A 21,723-nucleotide genomic window follows, 5' to 3' on the forward strand; every position below is an offset into this window, starting at 1 on the left:
TGCTATCTATCAGAACACAAAATGAACCACCGCCATGAATCTTTGCATGTATCACAAAATACTTGAGTGTATTAATACTTTCTTTTATCCCGGCAGTTTAATATTCAGTCTACAGTTGTAGCATTAGTCCATCCCCCCTGCCAGCTGGATGCTCGGCTTCTTTCTCTCCCTGCCTTTGTAATGGTGCTACTCTGAGCTGCACACAAAGTGAGCTTGCCCTGGAATAAAGGAGTCAGCTCACAAACTCCACCTGAGGTAGTTACGCTTCACTATGCGTCTTAGGAAAGAGGGGACGCAAACAGAGTGTCCCCCCCGGGCCTGCGGGAGCGTCTGTGTTCACAGCTCGCCGTCGGCTAGGGGAGTTCATACATCTTAGTGTTTGGGTGACAGAGCTCTTTCTCTCCGTCTCTCACTCTGGTCTCTTTCTCTGCAGGCAATTGAAGATCACATACAGTACACCACCATTCAAAACACTGTCTGATGAACCAAGCAGGACAAATTTGTGCCCTCTTTCATTTCTTTGCTTCAGTCTTCACAATGACCACTTTTGTTTCGGTATCTCCTCTTGAATCTGAGTTCATGGTCCCTCGTGGCTGCATGAGGCAGAACCGTCCACACAGAACCTCTCCAGGGCTTTATCAAAGAAAGCTTCCATCTGTGGCCCGATGATAAATTATAATCTTGTTTCCAGCATGTAAATGAAATATTGTTCCTCTCCAACTCTTTTTTTTTTTTATCTGCGATTATGAATGTCATGTATTTTTTTCTCTTCAGTTATGAAGGGATGAGATTAAAGACTTTTCTACTGCGATTTCCCATGATTGATTGCTCTCAGGCGATTGGCAGTTGGAATTATGATTCCTACTGTGAATTCATCCGTTTGATTTGATTCTCTGCATGAAATGCTTTTAATATCCACAATCCCATGGTGCAGTTAGTGTCTTAAAGAGCAGCAAAGCTGAGCACAGCCAAGAGTTGACTGATGGCTTGCCGCTGCTGTTGACATGCCACTTGTGTCACACGGGTCATGATCAGCCTGTATTACCGTTTTACAGTCGGTACCATCACTGTTGGTGGTCTTACAGAAGTCAGAGGCTTTAGTTAAAGCGAGCACAGATCATACTTTGATGGTTGCAAAAAAGAACCCTCCCAAGGAAAAACAAACTCACAAAAATCAATCCTGAGTGTTTTACAACTGAGCCTTGCAAGCGTCAGTGCTGGGGTTTTGAAATCCATTCGCCTATCAGTCACTACCCACGGTCTGGGCTTACAGTCTGCCTGCCTAGTCATGCAGGAAATACAATATCTTTGGGTCTCGCTGTGCTTTATAATTCCAGGGAAAGACTGTTGTATTCGGCACACGCGTTCTTTCAAAGCAATTTGCAGCTTCACATTTACAGTTACACATACTCACAGAAGCTACAGCTCGGGGTGTTACACTTGCTGCACATACAGGCGTGAATAAGATAAAAAAACACTTGTGCAATGTGTTGATGTCAGCATGAAAGACATGGAGGCCATATTGTGCAACTGTAAAGCTTTTAATATACATGAGAGGTGTCACAACTTTCTGAGGCTCTAGTTTGTGTTGCAGTACTATATTGCATTATATTTAAGCATGTAGTAAGTAACATTTCTGCATAAAATGTCTAAAATGACAAGAAGTGTTATATTTTGTTAAGTTGTGCACAAACATCCCAAATGTTTTCAACATTTCCAACAAGGTTCAAACCCCAAGAAATCAGTAAAACGGTGCTTTTACTTTGGTCACATGGGATATGTCAGAGTGAAGTAGGAAGCTGACAAACTAAACATAACGTGAATTAAAGTGTAAGTCTTTACACCCCAGAACACTCGTTCTGTATTTCACAATAGCGCCCATCATTTAAAGATGAAGTGTATTAATACACGGAAAAGGACTGAGCACTAAGGTCTTTTACAGCACACCCTGAGTTAACATTCATCTAGGCATAAGTTGTTATCAATAACCTGAACGGGAAATATAACGTAATGTCTAATCTGACCCAGTGGCAGGAATTAAGAATAACTACATAGAAATAGTCAGTCTTCTCACTGATGGGCTTGTTTGCTCATGTAAAGTATATAGATGCATAAATACTAAATCATGACTGTTTTACAAACTCCTTGTATTAGGTTTAAATTATGTAAGTGTGTCTGTTATTAGTCCATACAGAAGAGGAGTGTGTGTAAATGTGTGTATTTCAGCAGGATGGGCACCTTACAAAATAATGCAACCCTAACACAACCTAACCTGCAGCCTCTCTGACACAATCTCAACCTAAATCCAACAATAAATCCTTTACTTATTTACTGGAGCTCTCTCAGGTTTGTCATATTGTATTGCATTACATCCTACAAGTGTTGCTGCTGGTGTATCGATTCACTCATTATTCATATTTTAAGTTCGACTGCACAACTGCTATTTTCAAACAAACGTTCATTTAATTACCCTCTGTTGTCAGACAGTATTTAGTGAGTTCTCGTGTCAAAATTGCTCGTTTAATGTGTATACAGCCCTCATTGGTCCTTTTCTTGGTTTACTTTGCAGAGGCCTGCCATATTATTGCAGCTTAAGTTCCCCATGTGGGTCATTAGTTGCATCATGTACCCCTGGGAGCCTCCCAGTATAACCTGCTTTCTCCAGCTGGGAGTTATGAACTTGCACCTGGACAGTTTAATGGTATTTGCTCAGGTAAAGCAGAGCATTAGTCATTCAAAGTCCAGGCTCAGACCTTTATTTAAGCCCCGCTTTGAAACCTTCCTCTTCAAATTTAGTAGATAAAATGCAGCTGTATGTGCACGACATTCATATCAGGTTATATTCTGCTTCCTCCTGTCCGCCGTAATGTACAGGTGAAGATGAATGCTGACTATACAAAAAGGATTTTGTACTCGCACTCTCCAGTGGCTCTGGGATAGTGAACCCATCACCGAGGAGGTTAGAAATAGGATTATAGCACATTCTGACAGTCGAGGGTGAAAAAGAGTTGATATATTGGTTAATATGCATGCAGGCTTAAGCCAACAGTTCTGGGCCTGTTCCCAAGTGGAGAGGTGTGTAGATCAGGTATTAAGTCTGCTGAAAGCCCAGGAACTGGTCTTTTCTGGAAAGTAGGACAACTGCCATCTTTGCAGGAAGGTATTTTATCACCAAATGACAGTAGCCAGGTGGTAGATGTCACACATACTAAGTACAAATATGGTACAAACGAACTGCACCTCAGTGTGTGAGGGCTCAGATTTAGGAGCGTAGATGTGCCCGCTGACGTGTCTATATATAAACTAAATACACACTGGCAACAACAAGTACTGTGCATTCTTACTTCTGATCTATCTAGACTTCAATTTTTGTAAGAGCCTGAACATCAAGGAACATGCTTTACAGTTCCACTTATTGATTGTTAAATGCCTTGTACCTTGCTGCTGTTGTATGTGTTGATGCTAAGTGAAGTGTTTACAAGATGGTGAAACCAGAGCTAGTGCTTTAAAATATGGCTAAAACTTCACAAAGCATCACAATGTGATTAGTTTTCTATGCAACAGTAAAACGTGTCTCTTACCTCAGTTAGCTGTCAGAGTCTTAAGATAATCCCACAATGGGGAAATTTGCAGTGTTACAGCAGCAAAGTGGATAATAAAATAGAAAGAAAGAGCAATAAAAATAATAATACAGGAACAAGATAAACAAGGAAATATTAAAAATAGGAAGAATAAATCCAGTAGTACCAGTATTGATATTGGAAAGTTGAAATGACAATAAACCAAACTGTCATGTGCACCTCTAATTAACTTTTTCTTCTTAAAGCTTTCCTCCTCTGCAAAATTTCAAACTTGATCTGGTGCTAAAAAATGTTAATTTCTTTAGATGAAACTTATTTCATTCCTGTGAAAGTGGCAATCTTGAAGATTTTCAGTTGTAATACTGCAGCTCACAGAATTCTGGCGTCATTTAGAAGTTTAGTTTATTGTCTTTTTGATTCCCTCCCTTTGTAGAGGGTTTTTTGATGAATGATAGTGATAAGTGCTACTGACAAACACATTACATTTCCTGTTATTACTAAATAATACAATTAGATGCATGTATAACCAATGAAATGCTTTTAATGTGAAGCTGCAGAAATGGGAAGTGTTTGGTTTGCATTAGTGCCAGTATTAGAACCCATCTGTTGTCGCCTGATGACAATTTAGCATTCTGCTTTCATATGCTGATATCTGTTTAGAGAGATTACATTTGCACATTTTTTTCTGGGAATGTTGCAACAGGCACCCAGTTCATAAAACTGCAAATATATACATTTATTGCCATATTTCCATCAGTGGGACATAAATCACCATTGCGTTACCTCATTTGGTGATAGACAGTGACTTAAGAGACATTTATTTAAATGAAAATCTTTACTGTCGGTAAGTACAGCTGCAGGAGGTTCTAGCTGCTTCACAAACCTTAAACCTGAATTTTAGATGTGATTTGATTTCATACAAAGTAAAAGTCATCAGGATGGAAATTTGTTCTAGGACGCATGAAATTTTGGGTGAAAACATGTCCACATGAGTTGAAAATACTTCGTAAACAAAGAGTAGAATAATATAAGCTTTACATTCTGTCTGTACACACTATGGTTTGCTGATGGAAAGAGCACAAAGGATGGGAAAAGAGCAAGTTTACTTCCAGTTTAATGTTGTTTAGGGTGAAACAGTAAAGAATCACAGGATATCTCCTCATCTATGACTGTGGTGACTCAGTTCTGCTGAAAATAAAGTTAGTGTTTAATTTCTGCATATATTTTCTTCTTTTCTTCCCCTTATGATCTGCAGCATATTGGAACCAGGAAAGTATGTGACGCAAAAATCGATAAGCAGAATAGGGATTGATAAAATATAAACAATGAGTCTTATCTGCCTTTTCCTCCTCTTTTCTGTTGTGGAGCAGTGGGCAGACTGAACATGGCTTTGGTTTCCAGCTGGTGTGGCTCTTATTAACACAGGGAGATGTGCCGATGTATCACTCCATTAGGGGCAGACAGAGGGGCTGCTGATCGTGGCCACTCAGCCATTACATGCCGTCATGAGATACTCCCATTTTGCTCATTTTCCACATCCCCCGCCACCATCCCTTCTACCCCAAAGCACTTTATTGTCGAGATGCAGTTGATTGGCCTGGCTGAAGCTTTCAACATCCTGCAGCACCATCCTCTGTCTCTCCTTCACATAAACACTCGTACAGACCTACAACTAATGTTTAATTTTTAATATTGATACTTTTTCAAGTAATCTTTCACTCTACATAATGTCACAAACAATGGCAAGGGGGAACTGTGATTTTTCAAAGATGATTTATCCAAGCAACAGTCCAAAACCCAAAGATGTTTAAAACAGTGAAAAAAATGAGAAAAGCATTAAATACAAACAAAATTCCTTCTTTGCTATGCATTTAACCGCCAGTCCAATTTAGGTTGGCTTTGCAAAATAGGCCATGATAAGAATAAAAAGTTGCAGACAGAAAAACAAAATCAAAGAATGGATAAAACATTCAGTCATTACAATGCAACTATTATAATAAGCAATATCTTAATGGTCATCTTTGATAGGAAAAATGCTAAATATTCTCTCACTTCAGCATCTAAGACTTTGCTGTTTTTTTGTCTCTTGTGATAATAACCTTTATCTTTTCTCTATCATTGTGTTTTTGACTATTTTCCTACATTTTATGAACCAAACAATTAAATGAGAAAATGACAGGCAGAATAACCAACAATAAAGGTAATTGCTAGCTGCAGAGCTACAAGCTAAATTTTCGAATAAAGTAAGCCAAGAACAGAAGCTATTAAAGGGACACTTCACCCCAAAATCACAAATATATATATTTCTCTCATTTACCTGTAGTTTTTTTTAATTCATATGGATAGTTTTGGTGTGAGTTAATGAATTTTGGAAATATTGGCTGTAGGTGTGTCTGCTGTCTCTTGAATGGAGAAGAGAATCCACAGACCTTGTTGTGAGCAGTTTCATGAACTATTTTCTTTTTAGCAAACACTAACCATATCACCACCCAGAAACAGGCAGTTCTATAGTTAACTGCCATTATAAACAATAATAACAAGCTTAGTATTGATGTTCACTGGCTATTAAACATGAATACCTGTATGCAATGGCAATAAATATTTTTTCTGTTGTTGTCGTCTTGTCCCTCTGCTCACAACAAGGTCTGTGGTAACCAGGTCATGATTCCTGGAAAGAGATATTGCTGTTGAGTTTTTCAAATGTACTTTGCACCAAAAGCCATCAGGTTCCATTATATCTGAGAGAAGGCAGACATCTCTACAGCCAGCATCTAAAAGCTGAAACTCAGCAACTCAGACCAAAACAATTTAGATGGGTAAAAAGCACTACAAGTAAAAAGCAAAACTGTGTATTTTGGGGGTAAGCTGTCCCTTTATCAAAAGACTTTCTTAACATAATATAGACTATTGTCTTGAATTCTCCACAAATGTCAGACTCATCAGTTTAAATTCCTTTATTCCAGGTGGCTGAGGCAGAAAACATGAAGGTTTCCTTTCCCCTCTCAGTCAACATGTCAGGGACTGACAGCAGATACATGACTACTGATCTGAGATAATGACTATCATCATTGTAAATTAACTTTCTGTGGATCAACTATTTGATTAATTGACCTATACTTACTTGTTTACCCAGACACAAAGTTAGCACTCCCCTCCATCATCTGTCTCTGCCTCTCAGACACATGCAGACACACACACACACCACAATGAATGCTGTGGTGCTTTCTGACATGAGCCAGCAACTCGAGCTGGCAGGTGTCAGTCAAATGTTCCCATTAAGATGGAAATGATGAATTCACTAAACGGGGAGAAGTGTTTGACAGGGCAGAGCTGGGTCAACTGCTAAAGTCGGTCCAGCGCTGACATTTCCAATCAGTAAACAGCCTGCATCATCCCACAGCAAACACCTGATCCATCTTTTAGGTTGAGATATAGTACGGTGCAATCAGACGGCTGGGTACATTTCTGTAATTCATCTGTTTCGAAAACCATAATTGGACGATTTGTTTGTGCCGCTGTGGTAAAAAGTGTAGCCACAGTGAGTGTCTACATTTTCATATAATTACTGCAGCAAATGCATGATTTCTGCCACCAATTATGTGATAATCAAAGTGGTAAAAAAGTGGAGTTCACAGTCGAGTTCTCTTCCTCCTCTTCTTTCTTGCCTGACACAACCCATGATCTACCTGTATCCATGGCAACCTGAAGGCAGAGCATCATATGAGATTAAGGCAACTGGAGGCCGAGAGACGGGACATATTTGTTTTGATGTCTTCGCATCGGATAAGAGAAGGTGGCAGCCGCTGAATATGTCTACCCATGATGCTCTGGGGCAGCTCCCTGCCAGCGTCCACTTCACTTCTCCTTCTCTCTCCCGCATTGTGACATTTCAAAAAGCATCAAAAGTCTCAAAATGAGGATACATCCACTTCATCTCTGTACCCTCAGATTCTTCTTTGATGTCAGGCTTTGTTGTTTTTTATTCGTTTGAAATATGAAGGTTGCCAGTTTCTGTAAAAGATGTTTATGACCGTAGATCACTGTAGACAGTTGGATCCAGTCAGCAGAATCTCACTGTGATATGTACAAAAATGTTGTGAGATGGTTATCTTGATGGGAGATAAGTTAAACCCATTGCTGCAGGAACTTTTATATTGTTTTTTCTGACTTTTTCTTGCAAAAATATAGTTCCCTACCTCCACATGGAGTCACGGGACAAATCTGAGAGGTTACAAGATGATTAATAGGAGTGAAAAACATATTTCAGCTTCGTCATGGTGTTATTTTCCTCTATTTTAGTCTTCTACTTGTGAATTAGAAAGGACAAAAGAAATTATTCAAACCGAGCAAGAACCAGTTCTTTCTTGAGCTGACCGTCACATGCTGGATGCAGTGTGATAAGGGTTCACAAGTAGACTATATTTTTAAACCTCATGAGGCAAGAAAGTTTAAAATCCCTGGTCTAGAACAGAACGTCCCAACTTTTTTTGGTTTGTGACCCCTTAATAGTCCAGTGTGTAAAATTTAGGAGGATATACTGGCAGAGGTTAATTATGTATAGTCATTATTGTGAAACAAACCTTGACAGGCTGATGCAGGGGCAGGGGTTTATTTTGCAATAATGAGCTGCTCACTGTACATTATCCAACTAATTGACCAGCTATTCTGTTTTCTTTTCTTTTTTTCTGTTTTTCTTTGCTCTCTCAGAGTCCATGATCAGAACTGCATCCATAGCAACAGACTGACCTTAGAATGCCGTAACTGACCAATCAGAATCAATTATTTAACAAAGTTGTTTAATTTAATAGTCATATCGTCACTTATCATCAGATTTTGATTTTTTCACTAAAACTGATGGAGGGAGTGCTTCTTTATGAGAACAAATCATAAACTGGATAATGTGAAAAAAGCATCGCAACCAAGCTGAAAACATGGTTGCATGTCTTGTCTCCAAAATCTGTTTTTCGTTGGCCAGCAACAAAAAGTACTTAAGTTCATTCCTCCGTAATCACCTGAATTATATTTTTGTTACCTTAGAATGAGCTGTTTATATCTACAGGGAGAACGCCATGTTAAACCACCATGTTTGTACAGTAGAACAAAATAAACAAACCAAACACTGGCTCTGTAGTTTCTTTCACATGCTTGGAAGGGGAGTGTGAGATGAGCTGGTTGCAATCTGAAACCCCACCACTAGATGCCACTAACTCCAACACACCGGCCCTGAAGCTAAATTTACCATTATCACAAGTTATGGCTGTTACATATTGTGTTTATTTGTGAGCATTTTAAATAAGAGATGATTTAGAGAAATGTTTTTCCTTTTCGTGTTTTTATATGCGAACACTTCTAGAGGCCTGAGGAGGATAAAGTATTCGCTATTTCACAAGAGAAAGCACTTGAACCCAATAATCCTGTGAACTGTTGATAAAAAATTCATGAACCTAATACTGATAAAGGTCTGAGGACCAAAATGCTGTTATTAAGATAAGTGTAATTGATATAAAATCTCATTAAATAATGAAAAATGCTGATCACAATTTCCTAGAACAGTCCAGAGAAGCTGACACTAGCACATGTTTGTCATTTTAACATGAAAAATGACTTTGTGATGATAGCAAATTAATTCAGGCCAATAAATTTCCTATTGACCAATTTATCATTTTAGTTTTGGACTATTCACATCTATTAGAAAAACTTTATGGCGAACTTTAGATTAGATTAGATGCTTTTATCATCACTTGCATGTTAAACACAACATCATCATTTTGTGTGGCGGGGATATTATTTTCTTTCTTGTGACCCCTCAGATTTATCTTGGGACCCCCTGCGGTGTCCTCACCCCTCAGGCTGTGAAGCACCACCAGCGTCTGCTTGTTTACATGAGTGCTGCTTAATGATTAAAAGTCATGCTCAAAATTAAAAGTGACATGTATGAGCACCACCTCAGTCCTGATCTTTTCATTAACCTGTAATTACACCTCAGGAGTCAACAGGAAGCATCAGCGCCTTTCTGCACGACTCCACCTGCACCTTCCACATCATTGCCTCAAAGTGAATCCATGACACGTCAATTCTTCGCAACCAATTCCACCACTGTTTCTGCTCCCCTTGAGCTCATTTACCACCAATTCCCCTTCCATCATGCCAAACTGTTTTTGGAGGCCGAGATTGGGCCAATTCCTGCTAGCACGACATTTCATTACAGCCAAGAATTGAACACATGGCGGCCTCCACTCAGCTCCCAGCACCCGTATCAGGTCAAAGCTTTCTTTCTCTTCCTGGGAAAACCATTTTTATTTTTTTACAGCCAACTGTTGGTGCGGCTGCACAATCACCGCTCTCATAATGATATCAATCAGAGCCAATCAGGGCGCTCCCCTTTGAAGTTGCATGCTAATTTGGGCCTTAATGAACCTCGTCTTCGTATGATTTTGTCGCCAGCTCTGTGATTGCATTGATCAAGTTAACCTGCGTTGTAACTCAGTGGGGGGAACATGTCTTGATTTGCCTGTCAGACGTTCATGGGGAGAGAATGTCCTCGCAGCTTCAAAGTAGAGAAGCTGGCTGAAACCGGCAATGGCTAGCAGTGACTGGGCAGCGTGCCAGCGTAGTGGGGCTGGGAAGTGCTTTCTTTTTGTGCCAAACAGTGTTTTGGCACCGGCCATATCCCCACATTCTGCCCACAGAGCATGGACACAGAGTCTGGCATTCATTCAAGGTATTGCAAAGAGTGGAAAAAGAAGCTCTCTCGTGCTTCTCAAATCTCCAAACTTTTGACCCCACCCCTCAGTACTCAGCTTTCTCAGGTGTGTCGAGCTGGCAGCGGAGGGGGAAATACTGAGATCAGTTACTCAAGTCAAAGTACAGCACCACAATATAAAAATACAACAATAGAAGTTGTGCAGTTAGAGCTCTCCTAGTACACGTTTTTATTACCAGAACATGCTACCGATGTGTAGACTTTCATATTATTTTATTACAATTGTTTTAAGAGAATAATACTTTTCAGATTAAATAATGGACAAAATGTGTTTTTGCACTATGTGAAGTCTTCATCTTCAAAATAACTAGTAACTATGTCATATACTGATGTGTAGTGAAAAGTAAGTTTTCCAAAAAAAAAAAAAAAAAGTGTTTCTCTATTAAATTATATATTTTGGTTCTAAAGTAAAGTTCAAGAACCTCAAAATGTTTCTTGGAAAAGAACGGTGCAGCATTTTAGAAAATGTATTTTCACCTCTGGTGGGCAGGTTTTGTTGGCTCTACAATAACTTTGGCCTGACTGAATTTCAGCTCCAGTGGTTCTCGGGGGATTAATAAATGTAACCTAATCCCTCTGTGAGAAATGACAAATTGAATAGTGGATGCACTGAACTGTTCACAACCACCCGAGTACAACATGTGGAAAAAAATGAGCCATGTCTGAGGATGTGAGGATAAAACAAAACTAAGACGACGAGTAAAGGAGAAATTCTTTTTATATAATTATGCTGTGACTGTGAAGCTGTGCACTCGGGTTACAGTCGCTGCCAGACACTCAGGCCACTTTAATTACAATCCGCAGGTGAAAACAGCTTCTCCTCTTGGCACACTCGGCTGATTCCAAGCGTCTAATGGCCCCCACAATGTTTCTTTACTCTCACTTTTTAAGTCTGAGTGAGCATTTAAGCTGTTTCTGTGTCTGTCGGCTAATTGGGATGTTTGAGGCGATGGTAAATTGGTAGATCAGTGGTGTAAGAAGTCATACTGAGTGGGAAAAACAGAGCGGAAGAGACAAGGCAAGTGACAAACAGAGCCATGGTGAGATGGTTCGCGGCTGCCAAGCAGGTAGCTGCCCTCACAATATGACACATCTGCCACCTCAAACTGGGTGCACACCGGAGCTGCCAACTGTCACCACTCCTGCTCTTTCTTTCTCGCACATACTCCTACAAAGGCAGGGGAGCTCTTCTCACATGCCACTGCTGTTTGAAATGAGCCATAGCAGCGCCAGGAGCTGCTGAAAAGAAAGAAAAGGGAAGAAAAAAAACTTGTTAAGCCTCCTGTGTGGACGTTACTGTGGCAGGAGTGACAGTATGCCCTCCCAGGAGACACCTTGGCTCTGCTATTGTCACCACTATGGACACAGCGGGTCCCCACAGCCCTCTGAAATTAATACAAGCTGACCAGCAGCCTGCTCTCTCAGCTTCGATGGGGACAGCAGGCTTATTCAGGGTGACAGAACCTGTGACTTGTCCCAACAAAGCCTGGGTGTCCTGACTGTGCTGGGACATTAACAAATGCCACTCTGGATGAAGCACTCACTTGATTACCGCTGACTTTGGCTTGGTTAAGTGAAATAACCACACCAAGGTGACTTTCACAAAGCACTCACATGTCCAGATAATTCACTTGGTGTCTTTTCAAAGTAGAGATGTTCCAGTTGGGGTTGGGATGATACGCTTATCTCCAAATTTAATACTATTACGATACTTGCAGATGTGGACTGAGACAGTCGCTGGAGTACATCTGTGACTGACCATCAGGGAGGGTGAGGCACTGAGGCGGTGTTTGTTCGTGTTTTGGGTTGTGGGGCTTATATAGCGTTGGGGGACCATGGCTTCAGCACATCACTGTGTGTTGCGTTTCAGGTCCGGCCAAAAAATCCTGGACAACAGTTTATCAGTCCAACATAGTTCTCAGTGTTGGCACATGTTTTCAGCAAATATTTTCTAATGTGTATGATGTGTTAAAAAGAAAAACTACCTTTTTCCTTTAGGAGGAGAATCTTTTTCTTCTCCCACCCCTACTTCCAATTCCATTTTGTCCTTCCCAATTCCAGTAACTGAACTTTGCATATCGGCTGATACCAGTGTGTTAAAAAATATGTATATTATTATTAATTTCTTCTTTTATTTACACTGAAGAAGTGTTTTCTACAGTACTTTTTACAACCTTACTAGAGCATGGATGCCATATAATATGACATCCTGGGAAAAAAAAATGGCATGCAGGACGCTGCTGGTAAGTAGCAGGGCCCTGTTTCGGGGTTAATAAATTGCGTGGTAGTGTCGGTGCATGGACTTGATACTGGCGGAAGCTGATACCAGAAGAACCCTATTTCAGAGAACATAAGCACATCTATCCATGAATAAGTACTTTGCATTTATCACCCTGACACTTTAAAGTGTGGCCTGCGCTGAGTGCAGCTTCACCAACACACATTCACACTCTTCTCTGTTGTCACAGAAAGGCAAATAATTGGTAATGTAGTGCTGTGTTAAGCTGATTGTTTTCTACGCATCAATAAATAACATTTAAGCATCTGACTCCCAACCTGAGGCCAACCACTGATTCACATAACAGCACTGGCACTCAGATGTGACAAATCCAGCCAAAGGACACACAAGCAAACAAAAGCACACACACACACACATTTATGAGGACTAAAGTCAAATCCTTTTAGCACCTCAGTGTTGTTCTGCTGGCTCATCGATTGAAGACCTCCTGATGCGATCAACAGCTGTCTCTCAGCCGAGTGGCAAGCTGATGGCCGCCTGGTGCTGCGCTGCCTCACTGTTGCCCGTCAGGGTCAACCCCCCACCCCCATCACCATCCCTCTTTATGTTCACATTTCTACACTGAGCCGAGTAGCAGTGATGCTCCTCACAGACGGAGGGCTGCCACCGAATGGTTGCGTGCTGGTGGGCGGTGTTAGCCGGTTAGCTTGGACTCCACGGCCTCTCTGTGCCAGTCCCAGTGTTTGTGGATTTCAAGCATTTGTTTCGTTGCGCTCACCGTCAGAAAGAAAAGGCTTGGTTGTATATTTTATCTGACTGGACTGACAAATATGCTCTGTTCCAGAGAGGATATTGATTCGGTGCATCACTCTGAAATCTGGCTTTCTAGACGCTTAAGCAGCCTTGAATTTGTTGTGTCAAGCTACTCATCCCTCATGTGTCTCTGTCCTTTTCTCCTCGTCCTCTTTCTTTTAAAACCTGTGGCCTGACTCATAAAACTGTGAACTAAAACTCTGTGTAGCTTCACAAGCATGACTGTGTTTATACAGTCAGAAAATACAGCACATTCTTTACATCAGATGTACAAATCTGTGTGTGTGTGTGCGTGTGTGTGTGTGTGTGTGTGTGTGTGTGTGTGTGTGTGTGTGTGTGTGTGTGTGTGTGTGTGTGTGTATTCTTCAGTTTTACAAATCTCAATCACGTTGAAACTTGCCACAGACGTAGATACGGCCTGTTTGCAGTAGAGCTAGACCTGTACGTCAGCTGGCTTCAGCTCACTGCAGGTCTGTCGGTATCAGTGTATATGTCAGTCGATAAATAACAAGAAACTGTGAAACAGAAAGAAAACTTTACGTGATTTAGAAAACAGTGTCACCATTACATTGTCTGTCCACCAGGGAGCACTGACAGGTTTATTTTTACACTGAAAACTCAGTTTGGTCACAAAAAGATTTAAGAAATCAGCATCAACATCGGGTGTTTATGCCAGGCGGGTATTTTGCCAAAAAGTCAGGCTGCGCCCGCTTTAAGGGAGTGAAAAAACAGAAATCCCATACACAACAATGCAATTTTACATAGTTTTGAATTTAAATTTTGACAAGTTTGTATAAATTTCTGTCAAGTTAAACAAACCTTTGTTTTATATATCTGTCTAATAATTATTTTGTGACCTTTTCTGAACCTGAATCTGAATTATTTTAAGAATTTTCTTTCTTTATTTTTTTTATATTTGTATATTTATTACATGAATGTAAAGTAATGAAACAAAACTCTTTGCTATTTATTGTTTCAAAATATAGTACAGCTGTTTCAAACACTTTATAGTGCTCTTAGTAACTCAAATTAAATTTCAGCGCTGTGTGTACAGTGATTCAAATTCACTATAATACAGTACAGTAGCCTACTGTATTTAAATCAGGAGAGATTATGATCTGAGTCAACAAATATCTTTATTTGGCTTGTGCACAACAGGTTGAGAAATGTGAATAGTCTTTGCCGATTAGACCATTGTGTATAATACATATACATATATACTATATTTTAAGGGAGTGATGAAGCCGTAGTAGAATAGCGAAGCCTGTAGAGTCTTGATACTGTTGGTGGTGGTGTTGAAGGTAAAGACGATGCTGAAGACATGAAGGGGAGTGGACTTCAATGAGCTCAAATTGACACCATGATGAACTGGTGAATGGGGTGGAGGAGGACTGCGACAATTGTCTAAAATGACAGCTGACAGCAGCGGAGAAGAGAACAGATTCAAAGTTTGACAGCAGCAGTGGGATTGGCTGATGGAGAAAGATGGAATGGCAAAATCTGATTTGTTTGACAGAAAAAAAAAGTTAACGCCCATGTTGTTTTTTGTTTTTTTTTGTTTTGCTGTTGCTGGCTTGTTTTTGGCAGTTTGTCATAAGCTTCAAGTAGTTTTTCATTGAGAGAAAATGCTGTATGTTGTCATGCCTGAATAGCAGACTGCTTGACTTCTAAAAGCAAATTATTTAAACAGAATGATTCTGTCCCAGGCTTTGTGATCCACATAAGCGGTTGATTGCTGTATCCGTGGTCATTATAAGCAGTTTCCACCGTATCAGTATGTTTACTGGCCTCAAAAATACATTATTGATCAGGCTGTAACTTGCATATCAGTTCCTTTAACTGACATGTCTAAACACTTGTTACACTTGTCATTGAATTATGGATTGAGCTTTGTGTGTGGATTTTGTGTGACATAATCAAGGTTCTCCAACGATATTAGAGCTGCTTCCTTTATGCATAACCTAGGTTATTTATAGCATCTGTGTCATTAATTAATGTACCTGAAAACCAGCATTAGCAGTGATATCGCCGTTATTAAACATCAGAAATAAGATCAGCGATTTAATTTACAGAGCCAATAGAGCCAAATAGTCTAACCACATATTCTTCTTCTTTGTGTGCATGTTGTTTGTGCATATCATATACACATGTATACCATGTGTACATCTGATCAATTTTCTTCTTCTATCATACAAACATTTCTCTTTACATTTTCACTTCCCTCCTCCGTGCTCTGTTCCTTCTACTCCTGCACTTCCTCTTTATCATGACGCTTGGTGAGCAGTAACTTTTAATTAGCATCAAAAGGCCAAGGCCCATGCAATATCTATGAGCTGTGACATTTGTGGCAAGACAGGGATCTTTCAGATGACCCCGGGGCCTCGCACATCGAGGGGGTCTGGGGGAATATCAGACACCATTACTCACTATCCTGTAGGAATATTCAGTCCAGCGTCTTGAGCCCAAAGATATTCCAGTTCTTGTGATAGGTCAAAACTCCAAGCACTCCTCTCACAGAGAGGAGTGTCAGAATGATTCATGGTTATTTATGTTGTCGTTCATGCCTGTAGCTGTCTTCTTTTCAGCTGGTGCAGTGCAATCTCCTTTTCTAGTTAGTGGTCTGACTACAGCTTCAACAGGCATGTCCATTTTTTCCTGCTATGTCCAAAATGTGAATTCCCATGCAAGCGAGTTACGTTTGTACAAAATCAACAACACCCCGAGGAGAAACTGGACTGAAACTTATTGGCATGTTGCAAGAGAAATGGCTAAGGGCCAGTGGCCACAGCTTCACTGGTGCTAATCTCAGGTGGAAAAGCTACAAGCCAGGTTCCCTCAAGCATGGCTCTGCTCTGGCATTGCCTCAGTGGGCACGTGTTCCATGGTGCACCATTGTTACTAGGGCTGCACATGTTGCCCCTGCTACTTTCTGATATCGTCAAGCTTTAATTATTCAGACGCTACATGTCCAGACGTAACAATTTTACATATGAAAATACTGAGTTGAGCAGGTACTTGGCAGTACAGAGTACAAGTATCCTACAAACAAATAGTGTCAATATCTATGCTTGGAGAGGGCAAAAGTTCAAGTGGGAGGGGCTAATCAGAAGTTGTTCCTGAATTGACATGGATTGATCAGGAGTTGTTATATTAATTAGGGCTGGGCATTATGGCTCATAAAAATATCTGATTTTTCCGTGATGTACGATATATATCTCAATCACATTTTCTCTAAAATAACACACTTACTTACATAGTGCAAACATGGTGATTTTATAGAATATGATACATAAGTCTTGTAGATTTTGATAAAATCAAATATGACAATATTTTTGACTAAATACCTTCATATTGATGATGCAGCAGTATTGTAGGTAGACTATTGGTCCCAAAATATTGTGATTTTTGAGCAAATAATCTGCAGTAATGAGGATATGATGACTACATGGAGGAAAAGCAAATGATAGAACAGCTAGAACAGTCAGATAATTACACAACTTTACTGTAATGCACTTATACCATATCACATTATCCAAAATCTTAGACAATATTTAGTCTCACAATATCAATGTTGTATCCATATATTGTCTAATAGCCCTAATATGTATTAATAAACTCGTTACAGAACATGCATGAATGTGTTCTTATTTGTCTTGAAAAACAGTGAGAGGAGTGTGTTGATGAATCAGATTTGATCATAAATTGGATGAGCGTGCCAGAAAATTTACATTTAGCATATGGAAACATCCCAGGACATCGATATAAGGGCAGCACAAGGACATGAATAAAGATCATGTCTGCAGATATGAACGATTCATGCACGAGGCCCAGTTGATCTGACACTCAATTCTGAGTCTGTACTGTAAATAGTTTTCTAATAAATAATAAATATAGCAACTCATGATTGACCCATATCAATTTCAGGCTTAAATGAACAACTTCAGACTAGCCCCGCCCATTTCTAGTTTCAGCCCCGTCCATTCCAGATATGGATAGCGATACAGATCATTTAGGTGTTTGATAATGGTGAACAGATAATGGTGTACTTGCTCATCCCTACTACTGTCTGCAGAAATGGAAAAATATTGGAAATTTCCATGTGGATAATAGCAGACTGGAATGTCAAATATGCAGCAGCTTGTCTTTGTAATTAATTATGAAATTGAAGCTGGTTAACACTTTGCTGAGATGAATGACCTCCTTTCTCCTTGGGCTCAGAATAGCTCCACTGTATTTATTTGTTTTCCTCCCTCCCAGTGCCTGAATCCTGCACCTGGGTCTTTTGGCAGGAGTCAAGCAAATCTGTTCAGCTTTCCTAACATTATTTTGCCTTCAAATTCATGAACCATGTCCATCCCCAAACAACAATCCTCTTTAGTGTCGAGCTGTGTGTCTGAACTTGCGGCAGGAATTTGCGTTGATGTGTGCCAGCGTGGAGACGGAGGAGTGGCAGCAGGATGGATGCCACCCCCTGGTGAGAAAATGAGTGGAATCACAGCATTTTCCACCCAGCTGACACCCAAGACAGATGGAGCTATAGCGAACACTGCAGCGCAGCCCCAGCCAAAACCATGGCAACAGCGTGCACGCGGCAACAGGAAGCCTGCCAGGCCAATCAGAGAGGAGAATGCATTGCCATCTAAGTAGGTCCCTGAAGTAGACTCAGAGAGGATGATAGGCTAAGGGATGGAGGTTGGTGCCGAAAGAATCAAGAGGATCCATCATAATGCCAGTGGAAGATCGAGAGGAATATAACACCATATGCTTCACATCCTAAGGGGATGATTTGATATAGGCTGCAACAACTAGCATTTTAGATCACAGGCAAAATGGCATGTCATCAGCAATCCGTCTGTAACGCTGCTAAACAGAAGCTGACTGAAGCCTCAAGGCATGTCTGTGGTTGATGTGTTTTTACAGAGTTTAGATAGATAGTTGTAAGAAAGGGCTGCCTTTCTAGAATCTGAAGTCACCTCATTGTATTTCTGTACGGTTGCCTGCAGGGAATTTGTCATTTCACTGAGAGATCAGTTGCACAACAGCAACTTTACAGCTGCTGGAGGTTCAGTATCTTGATCGAGGGCACTTGAGTGCGCTTGACCTCAGGTCCAGCAGCAGAATAAAAGTCTGAGTCCTCCGCATTTGGTAAAAGACCACCTTGTTGACCAAGCAGCTTGCTGTTAAAAGGTGTTTTCACGGTAAAGGATTTATCGTAATTCACTCAAAGATTTACAGCATCAGAGAACTGATGTAAAAGGTTTTCCCTCTAGAAAATGTACCTAGGCAGAAATGTTATATTTTCTTTGGTGTTAGAGAGCCAGGGCAGTATGTCAATTAAACGTATTTAAAACATTATTTAATTATCTTTGTAATTTTGCTGGGCAGAAAAAAATAGGATGTAATTTACAACAAAATACTGCTTGTATTTGTGTATTTAAAGAAGCAATATGTAACAATTGTGCCTCCAAAAATGAGTACAGCAGTCCAAATAGTGAGTTGGAGCTGCAGACAGTATATTAAATAGGTTGAAATCCTATTTAAAATAAAATATATGGTTGAAATGAGGTGTTTCCTCCCGCCAAGACTGCAGGAATACTGCAGGAGGGCAAGATGAGCTTAACATTATAAATGTACAAGTAATGTACAAGCAAAGATGAGTCCTACACTGTAAGCTAATCAGCTGTAATGTAAAGCTAAGCCCATTATCCTGAAAATAAAAACCCACTGCTCGGAAAATCCACACTCTGGAGTTTGAGTTCAGTGACTTCCTGTCTTACTGCCTGCTAGACTCCATTAACATATTGTTCAGTTTAGCCTTTATAAACATCTACACCCTCTAAAAGATTATAAATGATTTCTTACAACTCATAAACAGATACGTATTCATTCCGCAAAGATTCTGCTTTAATTTTAACTCTAATTAAAGTGAAACAATGTCAGACAATAACACAAGTTACTGGCTGGAATAGAAATGCGCCTGTAAGTATTTGAATTACTTGCTTCTCTCTAATTGCATATTTCCTTAATCTCAAATATATCACAGTCATTTTATGATTTAGTTCTTTAAAGTACTTAAAATAATATGCAATTTTTAAATAAAGTTTTTGTGATTCCAAATTAAAAATCACTTGTATTTTAATTAAATACATTTTCTCATAGCAGTATTTTGTATTTTAGTGTGATACTTTTAATGCAAAAGTATTTGTAATTTGTGTCAATATACTTTTTGAAGTTATTTGTGCCCATCCCTGTCTGGTGTGACGGTAGGAAACCAAACCCTTACGGCATTATCACAGCATCTAGATGAAAAGGAGGCTTAGGTAAATAAAAGACATAAAACAAATTCTCACTGTGTAGGCAGGAAAGTATACGATCGCAGCACGTTTACTAGAGTGGACGTCAAGACAGCTCTGTTTATAATGGAATATGTGTTTATTGCCTCAGTTTTTCTATTAGGCTGAAGGTCTAGAGACCCTGATATTTAAGCTGAATGTGACCCCTGCATGACCCTATTTCAGATCCTGTCTGCCCCATTTTCTGACACTCCTGCTTAGTCTGCAAGAGTGCAGGCGGTGCTTAATTTCCCGCGTGCCAAGAAAAAACAAAACAACTATCGTCTCTGCATTTCCAGATGGGCTCTACAGCACTTTAACACCCTTGTTCCGACTCCCACTCTCTCATATTTAGCAGCGTGTGAGGCAGATAAAACATACATTGACAAAAGGTACAGTATAATTGTATATATTACCATCTCAAATAGTTTTCACCGAGGTAATGCCTTTACTTCTTTGCTATATCCCCATTTTTAATCAAGGAGAATCCAGTTTGACCTTGCATCAAAGTTTTTTCGTCTTTTTAAAATACATGACGTTAAGGCTCTGCTGATGAAATGTCTATCATTATAACAAGCGAGCTGCTGCCTCCACTCTCATCCCTTTTGAAGAACTTGTGAAATTGAGTTTTTGGAGGGTCTTACTCGTTTCAATTTTCTAGGAAAAGCAGTGAAATTTTGTGGGTCTGAATGGCAGTTATCTACGCTACGCAGCCTGTGCACTGTGTTAAGCTGAATTGCCTTTTCTTTACAGACTCTATGGAGGCTTGGTGATTATGTAGGCTTTTATTATTTTTTTAAGGAGGATAGATTACACAGAGTTTTGTCACTCAGGGAAGCAACTTTATTTCATGTGCTGCTTCGGCTGAGGTTAGGGCTGCAACTAATGATTATTTTCATTATTGATTAACCCTATGAAAACTGACCACCAGCAGGTGGCCCTTACTGGTCCATTATCTTGTTTAAATATAAAATAAAAACTATAATAGTTGAGCATGCATTCTTTTTGCAGCAGAAAGCTAAGGCTTCTGTCTTGTACTTTTGTTGTGATGTCATTGCGTTATATCACATTTGTGGTGACAACATAAGATGGGACTGGGAAGCAGCGCCAGCAGAAGAGCAGTAAGCAAATAGTTCATGTCAGAGAGGGGAGAAAAATAGGATGGAGTAAGTAATTTTAGCTAATTTTAAATAATTTATGAAATTACATCACAATGAAACACCACTATAGGCCCTGGGAAAATATTCCTGTCACAGATGAAACTATCAAAACGCCTCTGCACTCTCGCCTTTGCAACAGTCCAAAACCCAAAGACTCTTCATTTGCTTTCATTATATGGCCACTGATTTCTAATTTTCTTTCACCTGACTAATCGATATAGCAGGGGTGCAACAATTTCCATATTAAATCAAAAATCGATTGAGCTTTTAATTTCAGTAATCGAAATCAAAGGCAGAATCAGCAAATCTAACATGTTTTTTCTCCGCAACGCAGCCTACTTGCGGCGCTGAGGTTAAAAAAAAACAAAAAAAAACGTCAGAGACACGACATCAAAGCTTACTAGCCATTAAAATCACATTTGATACCATATAGACTTTATTTAAGGAAGAATATGGAAACGTAAATGACAGTTGTCAGGACATAAAACCAATATGTTGATCTTTACAAATCAAGACTATAATAGCCATCAATGCTAAAAAAAAACAAAAAACAAATTGAGGATTTGAAGAATCATGACATCCCTAATTAGCAGACTAATCATGGCAGCTCTAGCTGAGCACGTCCCTCACTTCCCATGTGGTTACTCTGCTGTACCTCTCACCACCTTCCTCATCATAACATAATAACCTTCTGCTGAAGCACAAATGAGGGATTTTAGCCATAAACATTAATCTGTGAAAATCACGTTATGTGGCGTCTTAATTTACAGTGGCGACATTCACATAAAGAGGTAATAAACACATTCCCAGGCAAACATCTGCCTCTCTCATTTCC

At 39.8% G+C, this 21,723-nt stretch overlaps 1 protein-coding gene across 2 annotated transcripts in view; it reads left to right on the forward strand.

The window, feature by feature from the left end:
• Window positions 1-21,723, forward strand: part of LOC146321770 (mannosyl-oligosaccharide 1,2-alpha-mannosidase IA) — a 275,021-nt gene that overhangs the window by 203,627 nt on the left and 49,671 nt on the right. The window lies entirely within an intron of this gene.

The sequence above is a fragment of the Lutjanus erythropterus genome, chromosome 9, assembly GCF_056507025.1.
Source record: "Lutjanus erythropterus isolate fLutEry1 chromosome 9, fLutEry1.hap2, whole genome shotgun sequence".
NCBI lineage: Eukaryota > Metazoa > Chordata > Actinopteri > Lutjaniformes > Lutjanidae > Lutjanus > Lutjanus erythropterus.